The 12,583-nt window shown below is 41.4% G+C and overlaps 1 protein-coding gene and 1 long non-coding RNA gene across 3 annotated transcripts in view; one reads left to right on the forward strand and one right to left on the reverse strand.

The window, feature by feature from the left end:
• The window catches only part of LOC119432944 (prolyl 3-hydroxylase 2), a 207,485-nt gene that overhangs the window by 71,418 nt on the left and 123,484 nt on the right, over positions 1-12,583 (reverse strand). The gene's annotated exons all lie outside the window — the stretch shown is intronic.
• Positions 1-12,583, forward strand: part of LOC119432415 (uncharacterized) — a 50,191-nt gene that overhangs the window by 2,530 nt on the left and 35,078 nt on the right. Inside the window, exons 2-3 of the long non-coding RNA XR_007464502.1 lie at positions 1,049-1,179; positions 2,530-2,654. This is a non-coding gene — a long non-coding RNA (uncharacterized LOC119432415). The remainder of the gene's footprint in view (positions 1-1,048; positions 1,180-2,529; positions 2,655-12,583) is intronic.

Genomic DNA, 12,583 nt, shown 5'->3' on the forward strand with positions numbered 1-12,583 from the left:
GTAATATCTCTCCTTTAGCAAACGTAGCACTTTACATGTATCTGGTGACATGCTGTCCCATTGTTTCATTATTGTCATTGCCATGGCGCCCCATTTAATTCAAAATAGTTTATCATTTACGAGCTCCTCAGTTGCCTTGCATGTCAAACAGTGAACAGCATGACACACGGTATCGAACCGGAACTGAACCAATAACAAACAAAAAAACACGCTATTTTTGCTTGAACCAGTACTGAACTGAAACGGTGCAATTTTTTTTTAACCCTGGAGCGAAACCGAAAGCAACAAACAATACTGGTTTTCCTTTCAGGTTGGTAACCTTTTCTGGAGCTTTTCATCCAGGCATTTGCCCGCGCTTGTGACTCCAGTATGCTACCTGATTTGTAAATAAATGTAGCAGCATCATTGGCGGGGTTTTCAGTGTACCGTGTTGAAGAGCAGACTAGGTGCTGCGTTAATGCGACAATATTTGCATTGCACCCGAAGCCTGGATTCGCCAAACAGCGATATCTGCAAAGTACCTCAGACACTGCATCACATATTTGTTGCTTGCCCCTATTATGGCTCTGAAAGGTAGGCATTGATTTCTTCGTTGGCGCCAATTAACAGCAGGCCGCTCAGTGAAAAAGTGTTACTGCGCTCTTGGCTGGACATATCAGCAAAGCAAGCCATCAAGGTTCCTTTAGAATATTTAGTTAACACAGGCCTAGATTCAAGGCTGTGAATGGGCCCTTCAAACACAAACCTGTATATAATCGCATCCTGCTGCCTGTCCTCGTCATTACTCCTCTGTCCCCTATTTCTCTCCTCTTCCCTTTCCTCCTGAGCAGAGCAGTAGGGTAGAGGACTCTCTGCGTTTCCTCAATATATTTTCCTCTCTCTCTCCCTCAATAAAGCTTCACTTCATTTAGATTCCCACATAGGTGTTGGTCCTGCATAATTATTTCTATTTGAATATTTGTATTCAATTTAATTTGAAAATTTAACTATTCAAACACCCCCAATTTTATCAACAAACAGCAAATTATTGCATTCTTGTTGTTTGCAGGCCGTCCTGGAGCAGCTGTTGTCACTTTGAAACCAGCATGGATCGTTTCATCAAGACTTTTGTGGAATGTATCTGCTTCAGTTTTCTCCTCAATCTGGCATATGCTTTTGATCATGAATTTGACGAAAAATGTAAGTTCTCTTGACATTTTATTTGTAACCTTATAATGCAACAGTGCCATGCCTTTTTTTTATGCAAAACAAGCACGCTCTTATGTTGCGCTTTTCTTGTGGTTCATCAGAAGTGATTGTTGACTGATCAGGTGCCTAATTGGTATATACAAGCTGCAGGCATGACACAAATTATGGTGACACTGTCATGACATTCTGTGCGAGCAAAAAAATTTATAACAAACTCTGGTGGCATAAGTTCTTGCACCAGCCAAGATTAATAGATGTAGCCATGTTCTCAAAAGTTACTTCGCTAAAATTGTTCAAAGTGGGGAACAACAAAAGTGCCAATGTTGTGGTCAGCCTTTTTTTTTTTTTTAACCTGAACTACGCCTGTCTATTTACAGACACGTGGCTTGCCTAAATGGGGGCTTCGTGTAGCTTTGACTACACATTGAAAAGGAAAAGAAATTGCACTTCACACTGTAATGAGACTGCCAGTGTATCTTTAACAGTTGTCCTGTGCAACTTGCAATATTTCTTCTAGTGAGCTTAGCTAGTTAATTAGCTGCGATCATTTATCAAAAGTGTTTAGTATTCCTTTTACAGCATAAGTTGTCTTTAAAAAAGTTGTAGGACATGTTCTGGAACATTTGACATAATTAATTACATGAAATCTTTTACATATTTTTTTTTCTGTATGTTTTAAAGATAGCCTACAAAATAAAGGGATTGCAGTACTGTCATATACGTTTTCGATGAACAGTGTGTCCATGCTGTGCCACGCAGTAAGTGAACAGGGGATCTTAAGTTAGCTTTCATTGACAGTCTGTTTCTTATCACTCGCATTCAGTGTGAGTTTCCATCTTTGTGACAAAGTTGCTGACTTAGCTGTCTGGCTTAGACTTGACACAAGTTTGGTCACTTCTTTGCAGCAGGCATGCTGGCTGTTTTCTTTGAAAACATATAATTTGAGAGACCTACAACATAAGCATGCAGTCACATAGTGATGTCGTTTATCTTGTATTTTGTAGACTTTCTTCGGATCCCAGAAAAATGAACTTCATGTAGAAAGTTCACTTCTTAGAAACAGCCATGGTAGTGTTCATTTGATAGAATGTTTTCAGTTTCAGTTTAGGCCTTCATATGAATACGCACAAACTTGTGCAATTGCTTTGAATGAAACAGCTGGCCAAGCGCGTTGAAAAGAATACATATTCAGAAATGTTGAAAGTACTCAAGGTGACTACGAACAATATTATTGTCTATGAACATCGTGCCGCCTTCTTAAGTTTCATTCAAGCTGCATGAAACATAGTATGTTTGAAGTGCAGTGTGCTTTATGTGAAGTAAAGTCAAATGTGCTCACAGGGCGCCGGATGCATCGGCCAAGGTTGCCTCCTGGAATGATCTTTATAATTGCCGTCGTGTTGATGGTCGCAGCAAGCTTCGTTGTCTTGTGTTGCTACTGGTTTCGACGACAAAACAGCATGCTTGTAAGTAGTACAAAAAGTGCATGTTTTGTAAGCATGGAACACTTTTGTAAGTGACACTGCAGGCTTTTTGCAGTGGTTGGACTGTGAATAGTGGAAGAGAATGTGGAAAGAGGGAGTTTCTGAGAGGAGGACATGAGAGGGGTACAGAATATGCAGGGTGTTGATTGATGCTGTCAATGATGATGTCATTCTCATTGTGGCATATGCACAGCTGCAATTCATTATAGCAGAAGAGACACACCTCAGTGGCATGTGTTACACTAGCACATTATGCAACACCACAGCGATGGCTCCAGCAGCGGCATTCTCAAGTGATCGCTTTCAGGGGATACAATCACTTTCACAAGATTTTGCGGAACTTGGCACCGAACACGTCAGTGTATATAGCCGACAACATTCCTGGCATGGTGCCAAGGTTGATGTCGTCGTACAGTGTGAGGAATGCTTTTGGTCATTCATGTCAACGGTACCGCATCACATGAAATCTTGCGAAAGTGATCGCTCGAGAATACGCCCCCTGGTGGAGCAACCCATCAATCAGTGAAGAGTGGCACGTCACATGAAGGCCGCTTTAGCCTAAAAATTAGAAGCTCACTCAATCAAGAGGTGGCCCAGACAGTCGAACAGTGAAAAGCTTCACTTACTTTGACAACAATCTTTGATAATAGTATGTGCATAATTTTTATTATGGTTATTTGACAAGGTTGGGTAAGTCGGTGATTCATCTTTGGGGAAACCATCTTGAAGTGACAGCAGCATGAAAAAAATTGAAGGCAATAGGCAAACACAGTGCTGATCTGTGGTTGAACTTGTTTATTGAAGGAGCACTGATGTAGATGACCCACAAACATTGTGTGGTCCTGGCATACATAAGAAAACAGTCAACAAGTTTCAAGATAACTGTCCTTAAAGTTGACAAAATACATTGGGGTTGTGTATATATTCCTTCCACAAAGCCCTCCTTGAGTAGTGTGGACAAACCCACACAGAGTGCCATTTTAATTCCTCTGTGATTTCAGGGATTAATGTCTCAAAGCAATGCAAACGTCAATTCGTGGCATTTTATTGACTGAAAAGTTGGTTTGTGACTTTTCAAGATTATCTGGTGTCTGCCACTGCCTTGAATTCTTGCAAGCAAGACTTATGATTTCTTTTTAATGCTCTGTTTTTAATAAGTGGAGACAGTTGTCACTAAAACACGTCGTATCATGCCAAGCTTTCTCCTAACAGAGACTTTGTGCGTATATATCTTTTGATGGTGCGGCCAGTTGAACAATTAACTTATTATAAATGAGCTTAGTTCTTTGTCTAGCTCTCTGTTGGTACTTTTGTATACAGTCAAATGCCTTCATAAGAAAGTTCACGGCATCTCCAGAATCCTTCGTAATAAGGTCACTTCATAGTGAAATAATTCGCAATTTCTTTTTTGTTTATGCACACTTTGTTTGACTGATTGGGACTACAACTAACCTTATTGCATATAGGTACAGAGCATGCTTCATGACGAAATGCGAGAACTACGCAAATTAGAGCTGCAGATTGCCAAATACTGCTATCGCCTCCCTTGCTGTTAAAATTATTGGTTCACTTACAGGATCTTTATCACTTGCCTTCCTTGACATTCGCATCCTTTCTGCCTTAGATGGCTTGGAAGATGTCATTGGTTCTTCAGTTAAGATTTACATCATCACGTCGTCAGTTGCAATGCATATGTCTGCCATCACACCCACTGCTGCATGACAACAAGCAACGTACGAATTTAGCGATTCCTGGAGCTGTGCCGCAAGACTGCTCTGATATTGGCACACTCATCAAGCTCTGTGGGGCTAGTGTCTCGCTAGTGCTGCCGTTAGTGCTAGTGCAGGGTGGGCTATGGTGATGTCTGCGGAGATATGTGGAACATCGCTATGTGGCATTGGTTGTAAAGCAACAAATCAGCGGTAGAGGGCGCCTAAATTCTATCACTGCACAAGCAAATTTGTTATAGAGGTGTTCACAGTACATGTGAAAAATATGAATTTGGCCAGGACATATTCAGTCCTTTGTTATACAGATCATTTTGCTCTAGAGGCATTCAACTGTAGACAACTTTCACCTCCAAGAAAGCATATTCTACAATGAAGCCACGGGTTGAACTCTCACCTCTATGCTGCCATGTTCCTTTTAAGTGTTTTGGACGAGCTCAGCTTGTCAACGCAATCCTGGTTTATTTTGCTTTGGACGAGCTTAACTTGTCAACAGCAATAGTTCCATTTTCAAATTGATTTAGATAAACTAAGCATGTCCATTTTGCTTTTCTTCTACTGCATAGATGGCTGCCAACGTTTGAAATCCGCAATTATTTTGCTCTTTTTTGTTTGACTACATAGATGCCAGCACTTTTTCAGCACCCCGTGTTGATTCAGTCTTCGTGTTCTACAACATAGGTGGCAGCCATTTTCTCAGCACTGGAGAGGTGTGTTTATTGCAGGTCTTTGTTTTCTACTAAATATAAAGATGGCAGCAGTTCATCAGCACTCAAAGACCGCGTTTTTGGAATTACAATTTTTTTGTGCCTTTTGGCATGTTTGGTACGATGGTGTCTGCCACTGACAGCTCGCACGTGAGTCGCCCGTGCAAAATAAAGCTGCTGCTTGACTCTGACAGTGAAAGTGAGATTGAAAGCGATCCGCTAGAGTTAGTTTCTTCGTGCAAAGAGGATGATGATAGTAGGGTGATAGCTTCTTCTACCGATAGTGATGATATGGAAAGCGAAGAGGATATTGACTTGGTCCAACTGTGGTGCAACGTGTTCACACTTGAAACATGAAGCAAATTGGTTATAAAAAGCTTTAGAAGGGTTTTCGATGTAATTAACTTTGAATATAAGCCATAAAAAAGGAAGCAAGGTAAAATCACTTTTGGTCAAAATAACAAAACACTCAAGGGGTTAAAGTGGCACTTATGACTGGATCGCCCTTACTTCCTTTGATGAAGGGTGCACCAGTTTGTTCATATCAAGATCCTACTGCCAAAGTGACATAAGTCAACTGCACTTATGACACTACAACCCAGTCCACGAACCAAATCACTCAAGAACCTTCTATCTTTTTGATGGTGCAGCATGCCAGTCCCCACATTCCACCACCACTGGCTCCAGCTCCGGTGACGTCGGGCACAAGGACACGTGCTTTACCGGAAGTGTACCCTGTGGTCCCAGGAGGAACTCAGTCTCCAGCTGCGTCATATCCACAACCTGCGTACTATCCGCAACCAAACGTACCGTACCCGCAGGGACTCCCCTACATGGGTAACAACACGGTGCCACTGGAACAGCCATCTGCTGCACCGTTGCCATCACCGTCTGCACCATTTTATCCACCACCACCTTACATCAACCAAACCGTACCCCCTGAAACCCATTTCAGAAAGTCATAGATAAGCTCTAGTGCGAATAGTGATCAGACATGTGTTGGTGAATGGTGATCACCGCTGTGAATGGTGGTCAGCACAGTGGCTCAGTGGCTATGGCGTTCTGCTGTGGAGCATGAGGTCGTGGGTTCGATTTTTGTGTAAGAGGGTGTCAGCTGCAACACATGTTGCGTGACTCATATTTCGTCCTCAATTCTGGTTTTGTTGTTACTTGTATTGTTTAAAGAGAAGTGATGGAGAAGGACAAGCTGCGAACATTGTAACTGTCGCACCTGTCGGTGGACACCTTCTGGAAGTGTCCTGTAGCCAAGGAAGTGAGAAAGAGGGGGGAAATAATGGAAGGGGAACGACACTAAAGGGCGTGCCGAAAATGAAGTTACATCCAACGAAATAGACACAAAGGATATGTGAATAAACATGGCAAAGAAACTAACATACTACAGTGAAACCTCGATACGATTCTGCTGTAATACGTTTTACTGGATAATACATGTTTTTGTTTTTTTTTTTTCCTTTTCCCGATAATACAATTTGGTTAGATAATACGTTGGATGATACGATTTTCGGATGATACGTTTTATTTTCCGGTTCCCGTGAAGATCGTATCACCGAGGTTCCACTGTATATGTTTATGCAGATACCTAAAGAATTTAACACGAAAATATAAAAAATAGACACTAGTGCATGTTGAGCAGTCAGCTGTCCAGTGTTGCAATGTATGCTTCAAGGCCAAGTCTCCTTCAGGGAAGTCGTTGTCGCAATGTGAGCTTTCAAATCCATGATGTGCCTTCAGGAAAGAGCAAAATATCTCGGTGTTGGAGGCAAGGCCGAGTCTCCTGAAGGCAGACAGGAGCTGGCGGCACGCAGTGGCATGTGTTGCACATTGAAAGAGCAGGTACTCGAGAGTATCATGTGATGTTGCAGTCTGAGGCCAGTGGTCAGCTCTGGATAATTCATTAGCACACGGTTCGCACTTTTATCATTGTTGTGTACCATTTTACCAGTCCCTTTTATGTACCTGTAGCTTCGTGAGCGTGCTGCGCAGTGCAACTGGCGTCGCAAGTGGTGAAGCTTAGTGATGCCTGGACTTGAAACCAGGTTTATTTGAGGCCTTTGCTCTATTGCCTTGCATCCTCTTTGCACAGAACTGTTTGATATTGATCAGAACTGATACCGGGCATTATTACATGTGGAATGGAAGCTTGCCTTGAGCGACGCGGATATTTGTAGGTTCAATTTGCTGACAAAGTGCAGGAAAATGCTGACAGATTTATAGCATTGTGAATTGTAAAATTGTCAGGAACTGTGATAACATCATTTTGAAGTTGGGAAAGGACGTGGTTATTATATTTCTCTGTAGATGTGCTACGTTACTTTTATATCACAATAGAATCTCTTTCCAGAGTGTCCAAACCAGGATAGTTCAGAGTTTATTTATTCTGATTCATTTGCAGGCACTCTGCCGTCTCCTGCATACATAGTATATACAATATATATAAAACAGTATATGTAGTATAAGTGTTTATACATTGCAACAGTCAAGTTCCTCTGTGTTTCTCACCATCCACCACCAAGCATCAGTAACGTTCACTGCATTGAGTACGGGAAACAATAAATTGAAATTGATGGCCATACGTGATATAATATATGATATTGCTTTTTATTACCCATTTTGCTCTTTATATTCTTTTTCTCTATTTATTAATCACTTGTGACTACACACAAGAAAGAGCAGGCAAGAAAAAAGTGTAATTGTCTCACTGTTCCTAATTATAATGTTCAGCAGGTGAATGATGAAAATAGAAGGCTCATTTCAAGTGGACACATTGAGCCAGTGAACAAGTGGTGTCCTGACGTGCACAGCTTTCTTTTTTTTGTTACTGACATTCATCGACAAAAGCTTTGTTGCCAATGCTGTACGAGAATGGAAATACGATCTGATTTGTTATTGCTCATTATTTATTAACTGTGTAAAACAGGCAGCACGCAAGAAACAAACGAAAAGCCTCACGTACAAGCAAGGCAGGTGCTAATGCTGCACTTCTCTTTATTGACTGCTCCTAAGTCCTTGCACGTGACCACATGAAAAAAAAAGAAGATATATTTTAAGAGCACTCACTAATATTTTGTCACCTTAAAGAACTTGCAGCTGATAACACAAATTCAAGTGCAGTTTCAAAGCAGTGTAAGCAACTTTGTGGCATTATCTTCAACTGTTAAGCACTGGATCTATATGGTAGTTATTTCCTACACTACGAGTGATATTAATTTGTGCAGAACCTAAGGAGGCCACATAGCAAAGCCAGTTTTATCTGGTGTGCACTAGGGATACTCCGAATTTTTGCACATTTGCCCATTGTCACCGTCTAGTCGCTCTCTGTGACCGACAGCAAGAGAGAGGAAGTCTATTGATATGAAAGGCAAAGAGGGCAGTCTGAGGTATATTCATATTGGAATAAGGGGATTTGTGGGGCTTGATCTTTTGTTCAGTCACAATCATACTTCTGTAAGGTTTCAGTGCGAAATACTACACAAATGAGTAAGTATATGCTGTACTGTTATGTCGGTGGCTGAGTGAGTTGCCAAATTTAAGTTTTATGATTGCACACAATTCGCTTTTTTTTTAACATTGAACAATGCAATTCTGTCATTCACAGTGAAAATTTCAAACCACTACTGCCAAAACATGCATCTTTCACATCTTGTGTATTGAAAGCAATATTTCCGTGGAATCATTTTAATATTCAACTCTTCCACTGGTGAGATATGATATAACAGTTCATTGCAGTGAGACCAAATAATAAGGAAGGTACAATACATAAGTGTGCATTACTTATTACCCACCGCGGCAGCCACATTTTGATGGAGACAGAATGCAAAAAATTTTCCTAAATGCAAAAGGCAAAATGCAGAAGTTCCAGGTGGTCGAAAAAAATTCAAAGTTACCCACTTCGTTGTGTCATAGTCCATGAGCCGTCTTGAGATGTTAAGCCACATGAATTTATTTTTAACAGTGAGGCTTTTAATGTCTAATATATCAGGTTTCCGTTGCTGTATGTCACTGCCAGTGTCACTGGTGTGAGCACTTATTGTGGCACTTAAGTTAGATCTACGTACTGTTTGTTACAATGGTTCTCCTGCAGTTTTTACTTTGAATGCCAGATGCAATAAAAAAACTGTTTTTGTCACATGCAGATGCAGTAAACCCTCGTTATAATTAGAAATTCGCAACAACAAAGGTTGTTCTAAGCGGTGTTTCATTAAAAGCACAGGTGCTCTAAAGGAGCAATAGTAACACAGGAAATGCAGTCTGGCCATCCGGAGACTCGTAAAACTTGGTGCACAGAAACAAAGCTGGGTTTGACAAGGGCGACGGCATAACAGCAATATTCTGATGATGCTCATCAACAGCTGCCCCATCTCTCGCTCGTGATAAGTGTTGCAGCCACAGACCTGCAGGACATGGAAAAATGGCCTTTGCACGCTCAGCACTCTGTGCCTCGGCAGTTTGGCACAAAGAAAAGCAAGAGTGTTGCAGTGTGTATGCTGCACCAAATTGTCTCGGGCGAATCTCACACGTCACACTTCATGCTAAGTGGAGTCTGGCGCCACTATATATAGAATAATCTGGTATAGAATGCGTGGGCTGTAGTCAGGACTTCAGGACGTTCGAATAAAATTGATATTTTGAATAAAGCGATTTTGTTATAACGAGGGTTTGCTGTAGTTTTGGCAAGTAATTTCTTGCCCTAACTTCTTAGCTAAAGTGCTTGCCTATAAGATATGTAAGTCTTTAACTCATGTGCACAACTCTTCACACAAGTTTTTAACTGATGCACACAACTCGTCACACTGCCAACTCATAAAAGTGAAGACTGCCTTTCTGGCTCCTCAGCAGGTGTAGTTTTGTGCTCTGCATGTTCTGAATGTGTTTGCACATGTTCTCAATGTTCAGATTTATGTCGTGAATGTGACTGCACCTATGAATCCTCGTCACATTTGCCAGTGTGGAGCACTGAATTTGTCGCATCCAAATAAGCAACATTTCACGCCCTTTTCATGCTCAGGCTTTCCGGATTAGTTTGTGGTCATCGGTGTGCTTACCGGTGCCTTTTTGTACACTGTGATATGCAAGGCAATTGCATTATGTCTGTATTGTGTCACGATCTTTGTTGACTCTTACAAAGTGTGCCTGCCTTCATTTAATTGTTATTTATATGTGCACAATTTTACTCCTTGCATTACAAATGTGTATGTCAGCCTGTACACCATTTAATTTTGGCTGTTACGAAGTTGTAAATAAAGATAATTTACCGTGACTATTATTTTACTAAATGAGTGTTTTCAGTGTTTCACAGGTGATACTTTAGCTTGCAGCAATTCATAAGTGTCTTAGCCTACACAGAATGAGCAGTAGGGGCATGGCCACGAGATAGTTAGTCACTACTGGTTCATCTATGCAATGTGTGAAGTTTACAAACATACTGCAATTTAAACACTATCACTCTTTCACCTTGGAGTTTCTCTCAGGACAATGGGCAACAATGTGTATAATGGCTGCATGTAATGTTCTCAAGCACTTGCATAAATAAGTTTTTGCAAAGCTCGTATTTAACTGACACTCTTGAAACATTAGCTACACATCAACCACAAGATGCTGTTTATTCACTTGAAATGTAAACTCTGAATGTGGCACAAACGCAGGGCAAACATCATATGTAGTTGTAAAACACACTTCTAATGTTCTTAAATGTTTGAATAAGTCTTTTTCTATAAAGGTTGTAGCTAACCTACACAGTTAAAGCTTTGACCATGCATCTCCTGCAAGATGCCTCCCATCCTCATACAAATTGAACCTCAATAATGTTTGCTGGCAATTGATTGATGTAACGGTGTTACAGCATATATAAACGTGAAAGAACCAAGAAGGAACAGGACAGAGTACTGACCACAACTAAGAACTTGCCTAATGTGCTCAGGAAGTGACACTCCACCTAGCATGTGGATGCGGTTTCCTTGAGTAGCGACCTTGCTTGGGATGCACTGTCAAAGCATTATAAGTGCCTGCTGCTGCAGCAATCCCTTGGTCTGGCCGATGGTTTCAGCGAACACACGCCATTGGTTCAACCCATTCTGAGGCATTGGCTGAAGGCACAGGAGCAGCCACGGGTAGTCCTTGTACAGATAACTTTGCAGTTGCCATTCAGGTTGAAAATTACCCTACATGCTCTGGTACGGTGGTGGGAAAGGTCAAAAGCCTTTGAACACGGCATCTACACCAGAAGGCAACACTTTCTCGGATACATTAGGCAAGTTCTGAGCTGTGGTCTGTACTCCTTCCTGTCCCTTGGTTTTTCCTACGTTTATATGTGCTGTAACACTGCTATAAAGAATTCATCACCAACTAACCCACCAGCAAACATTACTGAGGTTCACATCTGGTTCTGTAGCCCTCCTGTCTAGCATTCTGTCTGATGACAGTTAACACTGACGATGGCAGTTAACACTGTCATCGTCATTGTTAACTGCAAGGCCAGAAAATTAGCATTCTATATCCAAGAAAAAGTGTTCACAACCTACAAAAGAAAGGTCTTCCAAACATAAGTCTCGAAGACGTAGTGTTCCCTGAACGGCCTGCAGTATTCAGGAAGGGAGTTCTACAACTGCCGATTGCCTTTCTTCAAAAAGTAGAGTTGATTATAACTTGAAGCAGTGCGAAGAAGACGAGGACAGGAATCGAAAACGAACACAACAGGACGAGTGCTGAACGAGCGTTGCTACTACAGAGTTGATCAACACCTGATGACACACCTTTGCTAACAAGTTGTGAGATGCCCAGGCGGAATAATTGCCGGCCAATCATGGGCAAGGCTAACCCTGCCTGCTGCAGCACCACCACTGAGCATGTTCCCATTCTTGGCCGCTACCGCATGCACCGAATACGCAAAGGCAAAAAGTGAGGAAGTCGGCAACAGAAGCATCCAAGTGTGGAAAAAGAATTGAAATGAACAAACTGGGACTTAAGCATGCTTTGAGCAAGGTTGGTTCTTCGTGCCTCTTGTGCGGCCTGTCCTGCTTCAGCGTGCACTGAACGAGGAGCGTGGGGCTCTTCAGCAACATAAAATTCAATGAAGTCGGCTACAGAGAAGTGCGTAAATGTACATGCCATTTGCATCATTTTGTACAAGCATTTTCGTCATTAACATTTTGTTTTGCATAAGATTTACATATTGCGCAAACATGAAAGAAAGCTTTGCTTGGCACCATTACCCGCATAAGCATGGGATCCGTGCAATTGATAATGAACCCAAAGTAGGGGAAATGTCAGAATGACCACTACAGGTTACAGTCAAAGGTGTGTTCAAAAATACAGTGTGTTGCTACATTGCTTGAATGTGAATGGCATTAACATTGATAGCCATCGTGAGATGGATTCTGCCGTAATGTTGTTATTTTTAATGTTTCTAGTACGTTTTCTTAGGCATAACGAAGAACAGAATATAATAGCACTATTAAGA

The sequence above is a fragment of the Dermacentor silvarum genome, chromosome 11 (genome assembly GCF_013339745.2).
Source record: "Dermacentor silvarum isolate Dsil-2018 chromosome 11, BIME_Dsil_1.4, whole genome shotgun sequence".
In the NCBI taxonomy this organism is placed as follows: Eukaryota; Metazoa; Arthropoda; class Arachnida; order Ixodida; family Ixodidae; genus Dermacentor; species Dermacentor silvarum.